The sequence below is a fragment of the Chelonoidis abingdonii genome, chromosome 5 (assembly GCF_003597395.2).
Source record: "Chelonoidis abingdonii isolate Lonesome George chromosome 5, CheloAbing_2.0, whole genome shotgun sequence".
NCBI lineage: Eukaryota > Metazoa > Chordata > Testudines > Testudinidae > Chelonoidis > Chelonoidis abingdonii.
Window position 1 is genome coordinate 131,123,761 of NC_133773.1, and position 12,458 is coordinate 131,136,218.

Genomic DNA, 12,458 nt, shown 5'->3' on the forward strand with positions numbered 1-12,458 from the left:
ACTCACTCACTTTCATCTGTGACTCTGAGGGGGCCAGGGGTCTCTGCACACTACCCCTGCCTGCAGGCATTGTCCCTGCAGTGCCCATTAGCCACAGTTCCTGGCCAATGGGAGCTATGGAGTTGGCACTCAAGGCAGGGCAGTGCGCAGAGACCCCTGGCCCCCCCAGAGTGTGGTGGCCCCTTTCGGGAGTGGTGCAGGGCCAGTGCAGGCAGGGAGCCTGCCTTAGATCTGCTGTGCCGCTGGACTTTAGCAGCCTAAAATCTCCCTGTTTGGCTTCAGTAGCCTCTGGGACATAAAGTCCGATTCGGGGAGACTTTCAGCCAAACCAGGAGGATTGGCAATCCTACTTAAGACATACCGCTCTTTGATGGTGGCTTCTATTGGCTAGCTTAGGTGACTGCTCACCTAGTGTTCTGGTTTTTGTGTATCCCGTTCTCAGATGCATCTCTATCTATGTATTGTGTAGGCAGCCTATGTGCCAGACCCAGAGTTTGCGGATTCCCATGATTTTCAGGACACCTAAAAGTTAGGTGTAGCAATACTGAATCTCCTTGTGGATCTGGATCTACCTCTTCTCAGTTACATGATCCTTTTCTCCAGCATGTCTTTCTGGTGCTGCCCCTTTAAAATGGGCAGAACCAAGAAGCTGCAGCCATTTTGTTACTGACTGCTGCTTGCTGCATCTCCCTGCCCTCCATCTGGTAAGTATTAACTCCTGTTATATTATTTCCCTTTATTATAGAAAAGGGTATGTTTTTACCGATGTTATGTATGCTTATGATCATAGCCCCATGCATGCAGTAGCATCCTGACTAAATTTGTGTCACTCTTTTATTAAGTGCTAAATTGTTGGTAAGGAAAATGAACATACTTTAAGGAGCAAAAAGGCAAGAAGTGAAATGGTTACGGGCAGAAAATGATGAATTTTTCAAAAATCTGTCATTGTTATCATTACAGTAGAATCCCACCCAAGACTGAGGTCTGATTGCATAGTGCCTAGAGCAATCACATAGTAAGAAATGTTATCTGCCCTGAAGAAACTTATAATCTAAATAGACACATGGGTGGAAGGAAAACAGTGATTTGCCTGAGGTGCCACAGCAGTTCAGTGGCAGAGCCAGAAAAAGAAGCCAGCTTTTCTGAATTTCTAGCGCTCTAGACACTGCACCACTTTTTCTCAGTTCAATCCCTGGGGTTGATCGAAAACACCACTAAGCTACATAGGTATTGCTGGAAAAGGCACTAAGTACAAATAATAGGATCCAAGAGTAGATTGATTGCTGTGTGTGTTTGCTTTTTTGACCTGTTCTACAAAGTACCTCTATTGCATTCTATGCCAGGTTGCAGCAGTTATGGCAATAGTCCTGTTCATAAATGTTTGTGCAATCAAGTTAGGCATTTAACTTAACTTAACTTAGCTGTGTGAACCTTGTTCTAGAAAACACATGCACGTAAGATTTCTACTCTGGCAGTTGGCTGTATTTATTCAAAAAGAGCAGTGGCCCACAGGCTTCTGGTAAGTTGCCAGTGCTGCTCCTGAATGGGTATATCTTGGGTATTTCCAGTCTAACAGTATGTAAGAAGAGGTTTATTTGCAAAACTGATTTCAGCTGAGGAACATTGCTCTGAAAACTTTCTCAGTGGACTACAACTTTAAAATATACTGCAAATATTGAATAACTTACTTCAAAGGAGATCATACTTCTTCTAAAATGAAGACAGACAAAACATTGACCCCCTTCACATACACAATGCCTTTGGATTTGTTTTTCTTTAATAATTAAAAACATGGCTTGCACTAATATATTTTACAAAAGCATTCTGGGGATTCACGAATGTGAAAAAAACAAACAAACTAGACTTGAATAATTCATACTCCAGTAGTTCTGGACCAAGCTATTGCTTCATTGTTTCCAAGTATGCAGATTTTACTCAGACTTTAAGAGAATAATAAAAGCGAGGTTGTTTTATCACACTTGGGTTAATCAATGATGTGCCTGAAGCACCGTTGGTAATAAATGATCCATTTTAGCTTAAAACGTTTGTGAATCTATGTTTATTGTAAGAGAATAATAAAAATCTTCAAAAAAAAAAGATTTTTGAGCCATAAAAACAGTAATATATTTATGAGATTTTAAGGCAATAATGTTTCCAAATAAACAGGAGATAGGGTTCCTTCTCTGAATTACTACTGTTCATCAGATTTTCACTCCCTATTAAGATACTCTTTGTGAAATATTTTTACATTACACTTCATGATGTAATTTGAATATGTTAGAATTAATTTGCCAATAAACTACAGGGGAAGTATCGAATCTATCCCCAAATGTTTCTGAGCTCTCTGCTTAGATTGGGTCACATTCCCAAGGGTTTCACATGTAAAGTTTGCAAAGAAAAAAAATGACTCTTATTAAGGGCCTTCCTCTGCAAAGCTTTACTCAGGCGAGTATTCTTTATATTAGGGTGAAATCAACACCATCTGCACACAGCCCCGGTGCTCATGGTCTATGCATGTGGAGAACAATGCAGCTAGCAAAGTCCAACCCAGAATTAGAGTATGGGGCTGCTGCACAGCCCCTTAGAGTAGCTACTCCAGCCTAGGAGCTGGAAGAGTGGCCGTAGTACTTCTGCACCAGTTGCATAGGATCAGGAGTTTACTGGAGCATTGCCAAAGTGATTCTGTGGATCTTCTGGCCTGACCCCCAGCCTACTTCAACTGTGGGGCCAGAGACCCTTTCTGTGATTCATAGGGCATGGAGGCGTCTTCTGTGTGACTGGCAGGGGCGGCTCCAGGCACCAGCACGCCAAGCACATGCCTGGGGCAGCAAGCAACAGGGGGCTTTCTGCCGGTCGCCATGAGGGAGGGTCCGCTAGTCCTGTGGCTTTGGCAGACCTCCCACAAGCGGGCCGCCGAATCCGTGGGACCGGGGACCTCCCACAGGCAAGCCGCTGAAGGCAGCCTGCCTGCCGTGCTTGGGGCGGCAAAATGCCTAGAGCCACCCCTGGTGGTTGGTATTCAGGATCAGCCCACAACATTTTGGTACCTGAGGCAAGGAGCTGAAATGATGCCCCCATACCCTCTCACTTGGGCCAAAACTTCAAAAGGTCTCAATTCTGCCTTCTTCCTGTTCTTCTCCTCTCATGGTACTGCTCTGCTACCTACACCAATAAAGGAGAACTAAAATTTTTGAACATGGCATTTTAAGTTGTTAAGTAACACTTATATTTGCTGTTCAGCCGTTTGAAAGTTAACTTTTCTTGTCTGCATAGTGTAAACTGGCATTTGTATCTGTTTGTTTAAATAATCAAAGTAGTGCTTTCTGTGCCTTCTTGGTTGCAAAGATTTGAACTGCTTTCTGAAGATCTACAGTCTGGGCCAGCTCATGCTCTATTGAGATTGTTGCAAGTCCGACCAGCCTCACCTATGTCATTGTGGAGCGTAGATGTGTTTTTATTAACTTCAGCTTGGAGAAGCTACGTTTTCCACTGGCAACTGTTACAGGAAGTGCTAGAAGTATGCACAGAGCATTTGGAAAGAGGGTGGTCATCTTATTTGTGCACATATATACCAGAACAGCCTTTGGAGTTGATCTGCTGAAATCTATCTTGAATAGGCTTTCAATTCATAACCTAAATCACTCGCATAAATATCGCGCATGTCATAGTGTGTCAACACTGTCTCTAGTGCCCTGCATTGCTAATGTAGGTCTTCTTTATATATAGTGAGGAGTTTTGGAATATCATACAACATCCCAAATATACTGTTTTCCTTGAGCTGCATGAAATGTTCTTCAACTGACTGTATTTCACAATCTAGCACCTGGTTAAAGAATTCAACTTTGAATAATTGTTTAGGATCTCTTATTGGATTATCCTGTGCCTCGTAATCAAAATGTCATCTTTTTCGGTGACTCTTGTATTTTTGAATGGGTGGGAAAATAGCTTCAGTCTGAAGTTCCTCTGCCAACTTCTGTGCACTCTTCAGAAACATTTTGAAATCCTTCATCTGACCGATAGGACTGTAGATATGACTTTACTTTGTCCAGTTGTTCCATTGCACCAGATGTATCAAGGTCAACACCTTGGAGTCTCTTGCTTACAAGATTTATTTCAAACAGTATGTCATGCCACAACACTAAGCCACACAGAAATTTGAAGTTATGTATGTTTCTGGTGATTCCATTTCCTTCTACCACTGTTCATCCACGAACAGTTCCTGTCATAGCATTATCCTCCATAATGGCAACTATGGCATCATCTATCTTCCCAATTTGGTGTTTGATAGGCTTTATTGCCTCCACTCGACTTTCTCATCGTTTGGCACTCAGTGGTTTCAGTGTCAGAGAGGATGTTCCCAGATATTGCTTCAAAATTTGCCATCGATGAGTTGATGCAGAGAAAAATATATAGATGCTTTGAATTACATTAAAAAAATTCAGCACACTCAGTAGAAGCCGCTTCACTGACCACCTTGTTCAATGAATAAGAACTGCATGGGACAAAAAAATACTCGAGGATTTAACTCTCAGATCCGTGTCTGCACTCCTCTGTTCTTTCCTCTCATGTTGGCACAATTATCGTAGCCCTGAACTCTCATGTCAGCTATCGCAATTCCCATATCTTCCTGCTTCTTAAGAAGCACATTTGTCATACCAGCTCCTGTAGTATCATCAATGTCAATGCATTCTAGAAAATGCTCTCTGACGGTCACCATTGCAGGGACATTTTCACTAGGTTCTGTTACAAAATACACCATTAAAGTTATTTGTTCCATACGGCTGATGTCAGGCGTGCAGTCCAGAATAACAGAGTAATATCTTGCTGACTTCAGAACTGCCAAAATCTGCTGTTTGACTTTTGTTGCCAGTAACTGTATGATCTCATTTTGAATTTTTTTTTCCCCACGGTAGTGGTGTGTGTACATTTCTTGGTTGGTGACTCTTCTTAGATGCTCTTGGAGTACAGCATCAAACTCAGCCGTCAGCTCCACAATTTTAAGGGAGTTTCCATTGTTTGGCACATATAGCTGATCTGAAGTGCCATGCAGTGTTAAGTTTTTGGTAGCAAGCATTCTCACAATGGCAATGAGCCTTTTCAGAACATTTTGCCAGTAAAGAGACTTTGATGCTGATCATCTGTGGTAGCCTTTAACCTTAGTCTCATCTCAAGTGCTTTCCACCTATGGAATGCTTTCTGGTGATTTGCTGCCTTCTCATGGAATACCAGATTTCTAGCCAGATTTTTCCAGTCTTTTGTTCCTGTAGAACCCAATGTGGCTGGAACATTAGACTGGAAGAGTTTGCAACAAAAACAGTATGCAGCATTCTGGGTTTTTGAGTACATAAGCCATGGCTTCTCCACTCTGTTTCCTGCTACTGGGGTCTTCTGCCAGAAGCTCTGCTAGAAGATGACCCTGGTATGAATCCGGCCCAAGGTCTAGAACATTTCAGATGATGGTGTATGTGAGATAGTGGTCCTATCATTAATGCTCTTCAACACGAAAGATCGAGGTTTGATTCTTTTGTTCCTCAGGGCAGGAAAACCCATGGAGCTATTTGGAGGCGACACATTATGCTCCCGGGAAAAGGAAGTACTTTCAGTCTCTCTCTAGTTAATTGTTTCATCTCCTATAGGACCAGCACTACAGGGCTTTGAAAGGAATCCCGTCTAACCTTCCTTGGCTAAAGTAGGATTAGTGCAGTAAGAGGTGTAAAATCAGGGACATTTTTTGGTTAAGGAGAGAGGGTTTTTTTTCTGAGATCATGGAACTGTTCCAACTTTAAAAATTAAACATTCTTTCTTCTTGAAAATTTGCAAAAATATTTGGCACCAATGTAAAACCAGTGTCCCAGGTATCAGTCCTTTAAAGTAGAGGCCTAAAATGGAAAGATTGATGCAATCTTAAATTATAATAGTGCAAACATCATCATTATGATTTTCAGTTCTGATTACAGGTTACAAAACCACTATCATATACCTCAGGGGTCGGCAACCTCTGGCACGCGGCTCGCCAGGGTAAGTTTGTTTAACGGCTGCGTCTGCAGGTTCGGCCAATCACGGCTCCCACGGGCCACGGCTTGCCACACCAGGCCAATGGGGGCAGTGGGAAGTGGCGGCCAGCACATCCCTTGGCACGTGCCACTTCCCGCAGCCCCCATTGGCCTAGAACAGTGAACTGCAGCCAGTGGGAGCCGCGATCGGCCAAACTTGCGGACGCAGCAGGTAAACAGACTGGCCTGGCCCTCCAGGGTTCATACCCTGGTGAGCCGCGTGCCAGAGGTTGCTGACCCTTGTGTTAAAGTATGGATGGATGAAATCCTGACCCCTCTGAATGGCAAAACTCTCATTGATTTCCATGTGGTCAGAATTTCATTTAAGGCACCAGGCAACCTTAACTCTGCTCTGTAGTGACACTGGGCAATAAGTATACAATTATGATTAAGAAATTTTAGTGTTTGTTGTCCCTGATTAGATAACTTATTTTTAAAGACACATTAGCATTTCCTCTCTCGTATACATTTCCCCCCTCCAGTGTCACTACAGGGCAGACTTGAATGTTAGGGATCTAAACCTGATTAAAACTTATATAATATTGGATCCTCACAGTTTTAAAATTTTATTTCTATTTTATAGATACAAATAGAGGGACAGAGAAAGTAAGTCATTGAGGGTCTAAAGTCAGACACCTAAATAAGGGTTCTTTATTTTTAGAGATTCTGAGTATCCACAACTCCAGCAGAGTTTATCAAAGAGACGATCAGTTGCTTCAGTGGGAGGTGTTGGTGCTTGGCACCTCTGAAAAATGCAGGACCCTTATTTAATCCCCAAAATATGGATTTAAGGCCCTAGCATTAGACTCCTGAGATTTAATATTTTAGCCTAAATGACTTTCCCAAGGGCCCATACTGCCTTTGGAAAAGAACACAGGCATTCTGCTTGTGAATCATCTGTTTTAGCCCTTAAATACTAGCACCATAACATGAAAAGTTAGGTTAACTATGCTGCTTTGGAGCCCAAAGGTCATTTGGTAGGAAATTTTCCTCCCAAGCAAAGACCGAGAAATAAAAAGTGCTCACAGGCCTGCAGATTGACTTTATTGGTTCTCACTTGTTTGTTTGGCTTGAATTCTGTAAGCTTCACAGAAATGATGCGATTCTAAACACACTAAACTGCAGTCAGGAAGGGTGAGGGCAGCATGTGTAGCTTTGATAGAGCTAGCTCGCTAAAAATAGTAGTGTAGCTGTGACAGCATGGGCAGTGGCATAGGTTACGCTCAAGTATGCAGGTTGTACTTGGACAACTAGCCCAAACCACCAGCCATGCTGTGTATGCCCACGAGTGCTGCAAATGCACCTCTCAGTTGCAGTGTAGACGCACCCTTCATGTAACTGAGAATCGGACTCTATGGAATCTAGCAATATCTACAATACTTCCTTGCTGTTTTTTTTTTTTTTCAGTCAAAATCTTGCTAAACCAGTAGCTTGTCTTCATCCAACTGTGATTCTCTGGATTGACATTACGCTCTGAATTCATCCTTCCCCTGCACAGATCAGTTTTATACAGGCTTCAGCATGCTTCTGCCAAAAATAATTCTTTAATTTTCTATAAATCATGATCATCCATCTGATTTTCTCCGGGTTACTTACTATTTGGCATGTCTTTTCAGATTCTACAGTTGTACAATGGTTCTCTACTCAGATACAAGAGGATGGATGCAATGTGACAGATACTATACAGCAAAGAACTTAGATGTTGGAAAGCTCTCTGGAAATCCCAGTATGAGAAAATTTTTGAGAATAATAGGACAACTGACTCCAGAATGATTTTAGTTATAAAAACTGACAATCTCATGATGAACTTTTTCATACCGAAAGATGCTTTTGTTAAGGGGTCAGTGCTGTTGATTCTAAGTGACCTCTAGTGAGAACCATATGTTTCAGGGCACACCTACTTATTCTTTTTTTAAATTGTTTTAAAAAACTGAGAAGTCCATACAAACAATCTTGAAAATCGCTTTCCCAGCAAAACTCAGCTGCATATTTGTTCCCTAGCATTTTAAAAAGAAAGGACGACTTGTCCTGACTGCTTACTGAAGGTGTGAATGCCAGAATTGGAGGATGTTATTAAAATACGCTTTCTCTGGACTTGTCTCTTAGGGAAAGAAGAGAATTCTCCTTGATCAAAAATACCCCAGTAATAAACTTTGAAGACTGAGTTAATTTGCTCTGTGCTGGCACCAATATGAGTTTAAATTATGAGCTTTTCCCCTTATTCCTAGCCAGTGTCTTTCTGTAATTGTGCACTTCAGTCCCTTTGTAAATATCATAACTAAATTTAGAAGTATCATTTAGTAACTCTATTTAAGGGTTAGGAAAAAAATAAAAACATTACTTAGAGTCATACATAACGTTTTTGTTTAGTTAATTGTACGTGCTCTGAATGCCTTATCATTCAGTCACTACCCACTTCAGCTCTCAGTTTGAGATGTTTGGGATATTACTGATATGTGCTATTGAAAAATTGGCCAAACATTAGTTCCTTTACAAAATAAAGTCTGTGTATGTGTATATATCTATATTATATTCACATAATAATGATTGTATTTAGAGAGAGGAAAAAACACATTGGATCATCTTATCTATGCTCCTGCTAGATCAAATTTAGGACTGCACAGAGGATATTATTAGGGATTCCACTTGATCATATTAGCTGACTTTACCAAGGACACCATAGAGTTAAATGATGCTTCTAAAAAGAAACATGGTCAAGTGCATGGATCTATTATTATTCTTTGTTTTCGGAAGAGGATAATTTTATGTATTTTGACTTTTCAAGGACTGTTCACAAGTATTAACCTCTGAGGTAGGTATCTGATGTTGGGTTAAATTGAAGAGAGATACTGATTTTTTTTTTAGTGTTACTATTACTCATGGTGAGTCCGTGATGGAACACCTTGCCAGCCAGTTTCATCCATACCTTTCCTTTCTTCAACTTTTGCTACAGATAAGGGGTAATTAAGTAGTTTTAAAGCTCCAAGCAGCTGTTTTTAAAAATACTCTATCTGCTTTTGATTTTTTTCTCTGTATTTGTCCATAGCTATGGTTTTTATTTATGTGAAATCATAACCAGTTTTAAATGCATGCACTATGTTGTCAAATAGTGAATAAACATAATCTTCAATGCATACACTTCAAAAGCAGCATGGAGCAGATCCTCAGCTTGTGTAAATTGCCAGTTTGTGAGTTTGTATGTAAGTATCAGACTCAAAACAGAGTCTTCAATTATAAGAATATAATCCTTTCGCTCACTAACTATAAACCAATAAAGTATTACAGAAGACCCACTTACCTTTTTGCCAATATCCTGCCCAGCAAGGACACAAGGAGAAGCACATAAAAGATTAATATCATAAGGGGACCAGCTAGAGCAAAGATACATCATAAAACATTATAGTACACTTATCAACAACAGCTAGATTTGAAAAAGCTGTCAGTTATGTAAAAAGCAGAAGCTCGAAATCTGGAAGCTTGAAATAGGGCTAAACAACATATCACTCAACTCCAGAAAATATTCCTTCAATAGACTAAATCCCCATCCAGTGCCCTGGAACAAATCCCCGTACATAAACAAATCCTCCAGCACAGCAGGAAATAAGGAACAAAAATAGCAATAGATCATTTCACAAGAAGTGCAGATTCCAAGCCAGCAATGGCCCCCAAAGCAGCAGTCATTTTAAACAGAGAATCAAAAGTTTTAAAAAAGAAAGAATATTAGGATCATTGTTTCTGAACAGAGTTGCAAGAAAAATGCCAGCAAAACATACAGGACACACGAATCAACATTTCTAAAGGATGGGTCCTGAATCAGAAAGCATGCTAGAGTCCAAAAAGGGGAGAAGTTTCATAGAAACGTTCAGTCTGGTACAGATTTCAGTTCATTAGGTAATTGGCTCCATAGCATCATCAAGTACAGCTTTCTTTAAGATCTCAAAATCTTTTAGCCTCCTTGTCATTTGTAGTGCATGGATATGTGTTATATTTATGGCTTGATCCAGCTCTCATTAAAATCAGTGGAAAGACTTCCACAGCCTTCATTTTGGCTGGAGAAATTACGGCATTACTTGCACTGTGGTCCTTGAAGTCCAGATTTAGCTTTTTAAGACACTTCACTGCCTTGACAAGAGAAGGAATAGCATCTTCTAACAAAGACCATTACTATCTTCTTGACAGTGTTCCTTGCAGGTTACAAAGTATGGTCTGGTGCTTAGATTAAGGGACTTGGAATCAGGACTACAGGTGTCTATTTGCCTCTGCAAATCAAGCTGCTGAACTTCTAAGTGCACGCAATTGAGATGTAAATAATTGCACCAGAAATTTTGCCCCCACATTTCATTACAGGCAGAGAGTTGTGCTGGCAATATTCGAGGCTAAACTGAGAGCTAGCTTAAAAATCGGGACCAAATGGTCTACAATTTGATGCTAAGAACTAGTTCTAATTAGGCTTATGATGATGATTTCAGTTGCTGGCAGCAAGTAACTTGTCTAATTACCTTAGTAAATGATGTGTAGTACAATCCTCTAATCAACAATAGCTAAAACAACTGCATCTATTGAAAGAAGATGTATGTTGGCTTATTTAGTTAGGGCCTGTTCCAACTCCTATTGAAACCAACTTCCATTAATTTCAATGGGAATTGGATCAGGCCCCAAACTCCACAGTATATAGTAGATGGTATCTCAGCATTTAGAATCTGGTGTTAGGCTCCTATGCGGTAATTTAAATAATTAATGCGTTAAACTGGTTTATCTTTAACTGTGGGATTGTGTTATGACATCTGCATAACAGATAACACCCTTAGTTTCTAAGAGTGGTAGTATAACTAAGTGAATGGTTTGTCATGGTAAAGGATACAAAAATCAGTTGAGGGAAAATGGCAAAAATTATAACTGTACAGTAAATCTCCCCCAACTCTACAATTCACAAGAGAACTCTCACAACCATGTAACACAACATTAGCCCTAACAAGTGAATAGAGATTTGGAGTAAAATTTTCACAACCATCTAGGCTCTTGTGTGCTTTTGGGAGTGCTTAAATCCCATTTTCAAAACAGACGTAGGCACTTAAGAGCCCAAGTCACATCATAACACAATGGGACTGAAGCTCCTAAATGCCTGTCTCTTTTGAAAGTGGGACTTTTGAAAACTGAACCTTGAATCTGAGAATAGGACAATTGTATAACTGCATTGTCAGGCTGATTGCAGATCAAGACTAGATTTGCAACCGCTATGGTACTGACAGAGACCAGGGGCAGCTCTAGGCACCAGCAAAGCAAGCAGCTGCTTGGGGCAGCCCATTTGCAGGGGCGGCAGCTCGCAGGGATCCAGCCTGGGATCTGAGAACCAACAGGGGGCCCTGGGAGCTATAGTTCCTTGGTTAGCTCCCTGCCTATAGAGCCAGCCTCAGAGCGGGGAAAGAACTACATTTCTCAGCAATCCCTTGGCCATGAACAACAGGAAACGGGGGGAGGGAGTATGGTAGCTGAAACTTCATGCTGCAGCTTGAGCTCACTGCTAGAGTGGGATGGCACTGTGAATGGGGAACAAGTATGCCTAAGGAGTGGAAGGCTTTTGCCCAGATATCCCCTTCAGAAGACATTCTCAGACTGGATTAGAGATACTAGTGTGACCTCAACTTGCAGCTCCCAAAGAAGGAATTGGGTGGACTAAATGGATAGTGCCCCTCTCTATCTGAAGTCTAGCAAGGGAGGTACGTGGATCCCACTAGAATTTAAAATTAAAAGTAAGGGAGGGGAGGCGCTACTGGAGCTGGGCAGCTTTAGATACAGTACCAGGCACTTAGGAGGATTTCCACTTCTGAACCGTGGGAGCAGAAATTGACTTTTCCTTTCCAGATTTAGCTAATATTCAGAAAGGGAATCTAGAACCTGCCTTCCAGATTTGAACACCTCAAAATTCAGGAGTGCTCAAGCTCAATTTGGGCAGCTGTTACTTCATTTCTCCCAAATCAAATATTCTGATCCACTGTAATTTGCTGTAGAAAAAGTAGGATAAAATTGAGCAAGAAATGCTTCCCTGTGGTTTTTAGGACTGGAAGTGCTATTTTCAACAGCCATTGCTTTTCTTTGTTTGTTTCCTTTTGTTTTAAAAGGAAGACAGTGATACTGCATTTGCAAATTCCCCATAGAAACAAAGAGTGGAACAAAAGAATAGTAAAGGCACCTGGACTTTTCCTCATTTATGGAGGCCATCTTATAAGAGGCATCCAAATATCCTCCAATCACACAAGCTGAAAATTGTTCCACTTTACTGCAGTTCTGTAACCATATGGGAACCAATCCTGTCTGTGTTCTGTGCACATCCAAAATTCCTGCTGAATGACCCGCCCTGGGAGCAAGTTACCAGTGACCCAGGGCTGGGGCAGAAGGAGGATGCAG

At 41.1% G+C, this 12,458-nt stretch overlaps 1 protein-coding gene across 7 annotated transcripts in view; it reads left to right on the forward strand.

The window, feature by feature from the left end:
* Positions 1 to 589: 589 nt before the first annotated feature.
* Positions 590 to 12,458, forward strand: part of SPON2 (spondin 2) — a 105,753-nt gene continuing 93,884 nt past the window's right edge. For all 7 annotated transcript variants that reach the window (XR_004376273.2, XR_012655993.1, XR_004376271.2 and 4 more), the window contains exon 1: positions 590 to 704. The gene's annotated coding sequence lies outside the window, so the exon portion shown is untranslated. The remainder of the gene's footprint in view (positions 705 to 12,458) is intronic.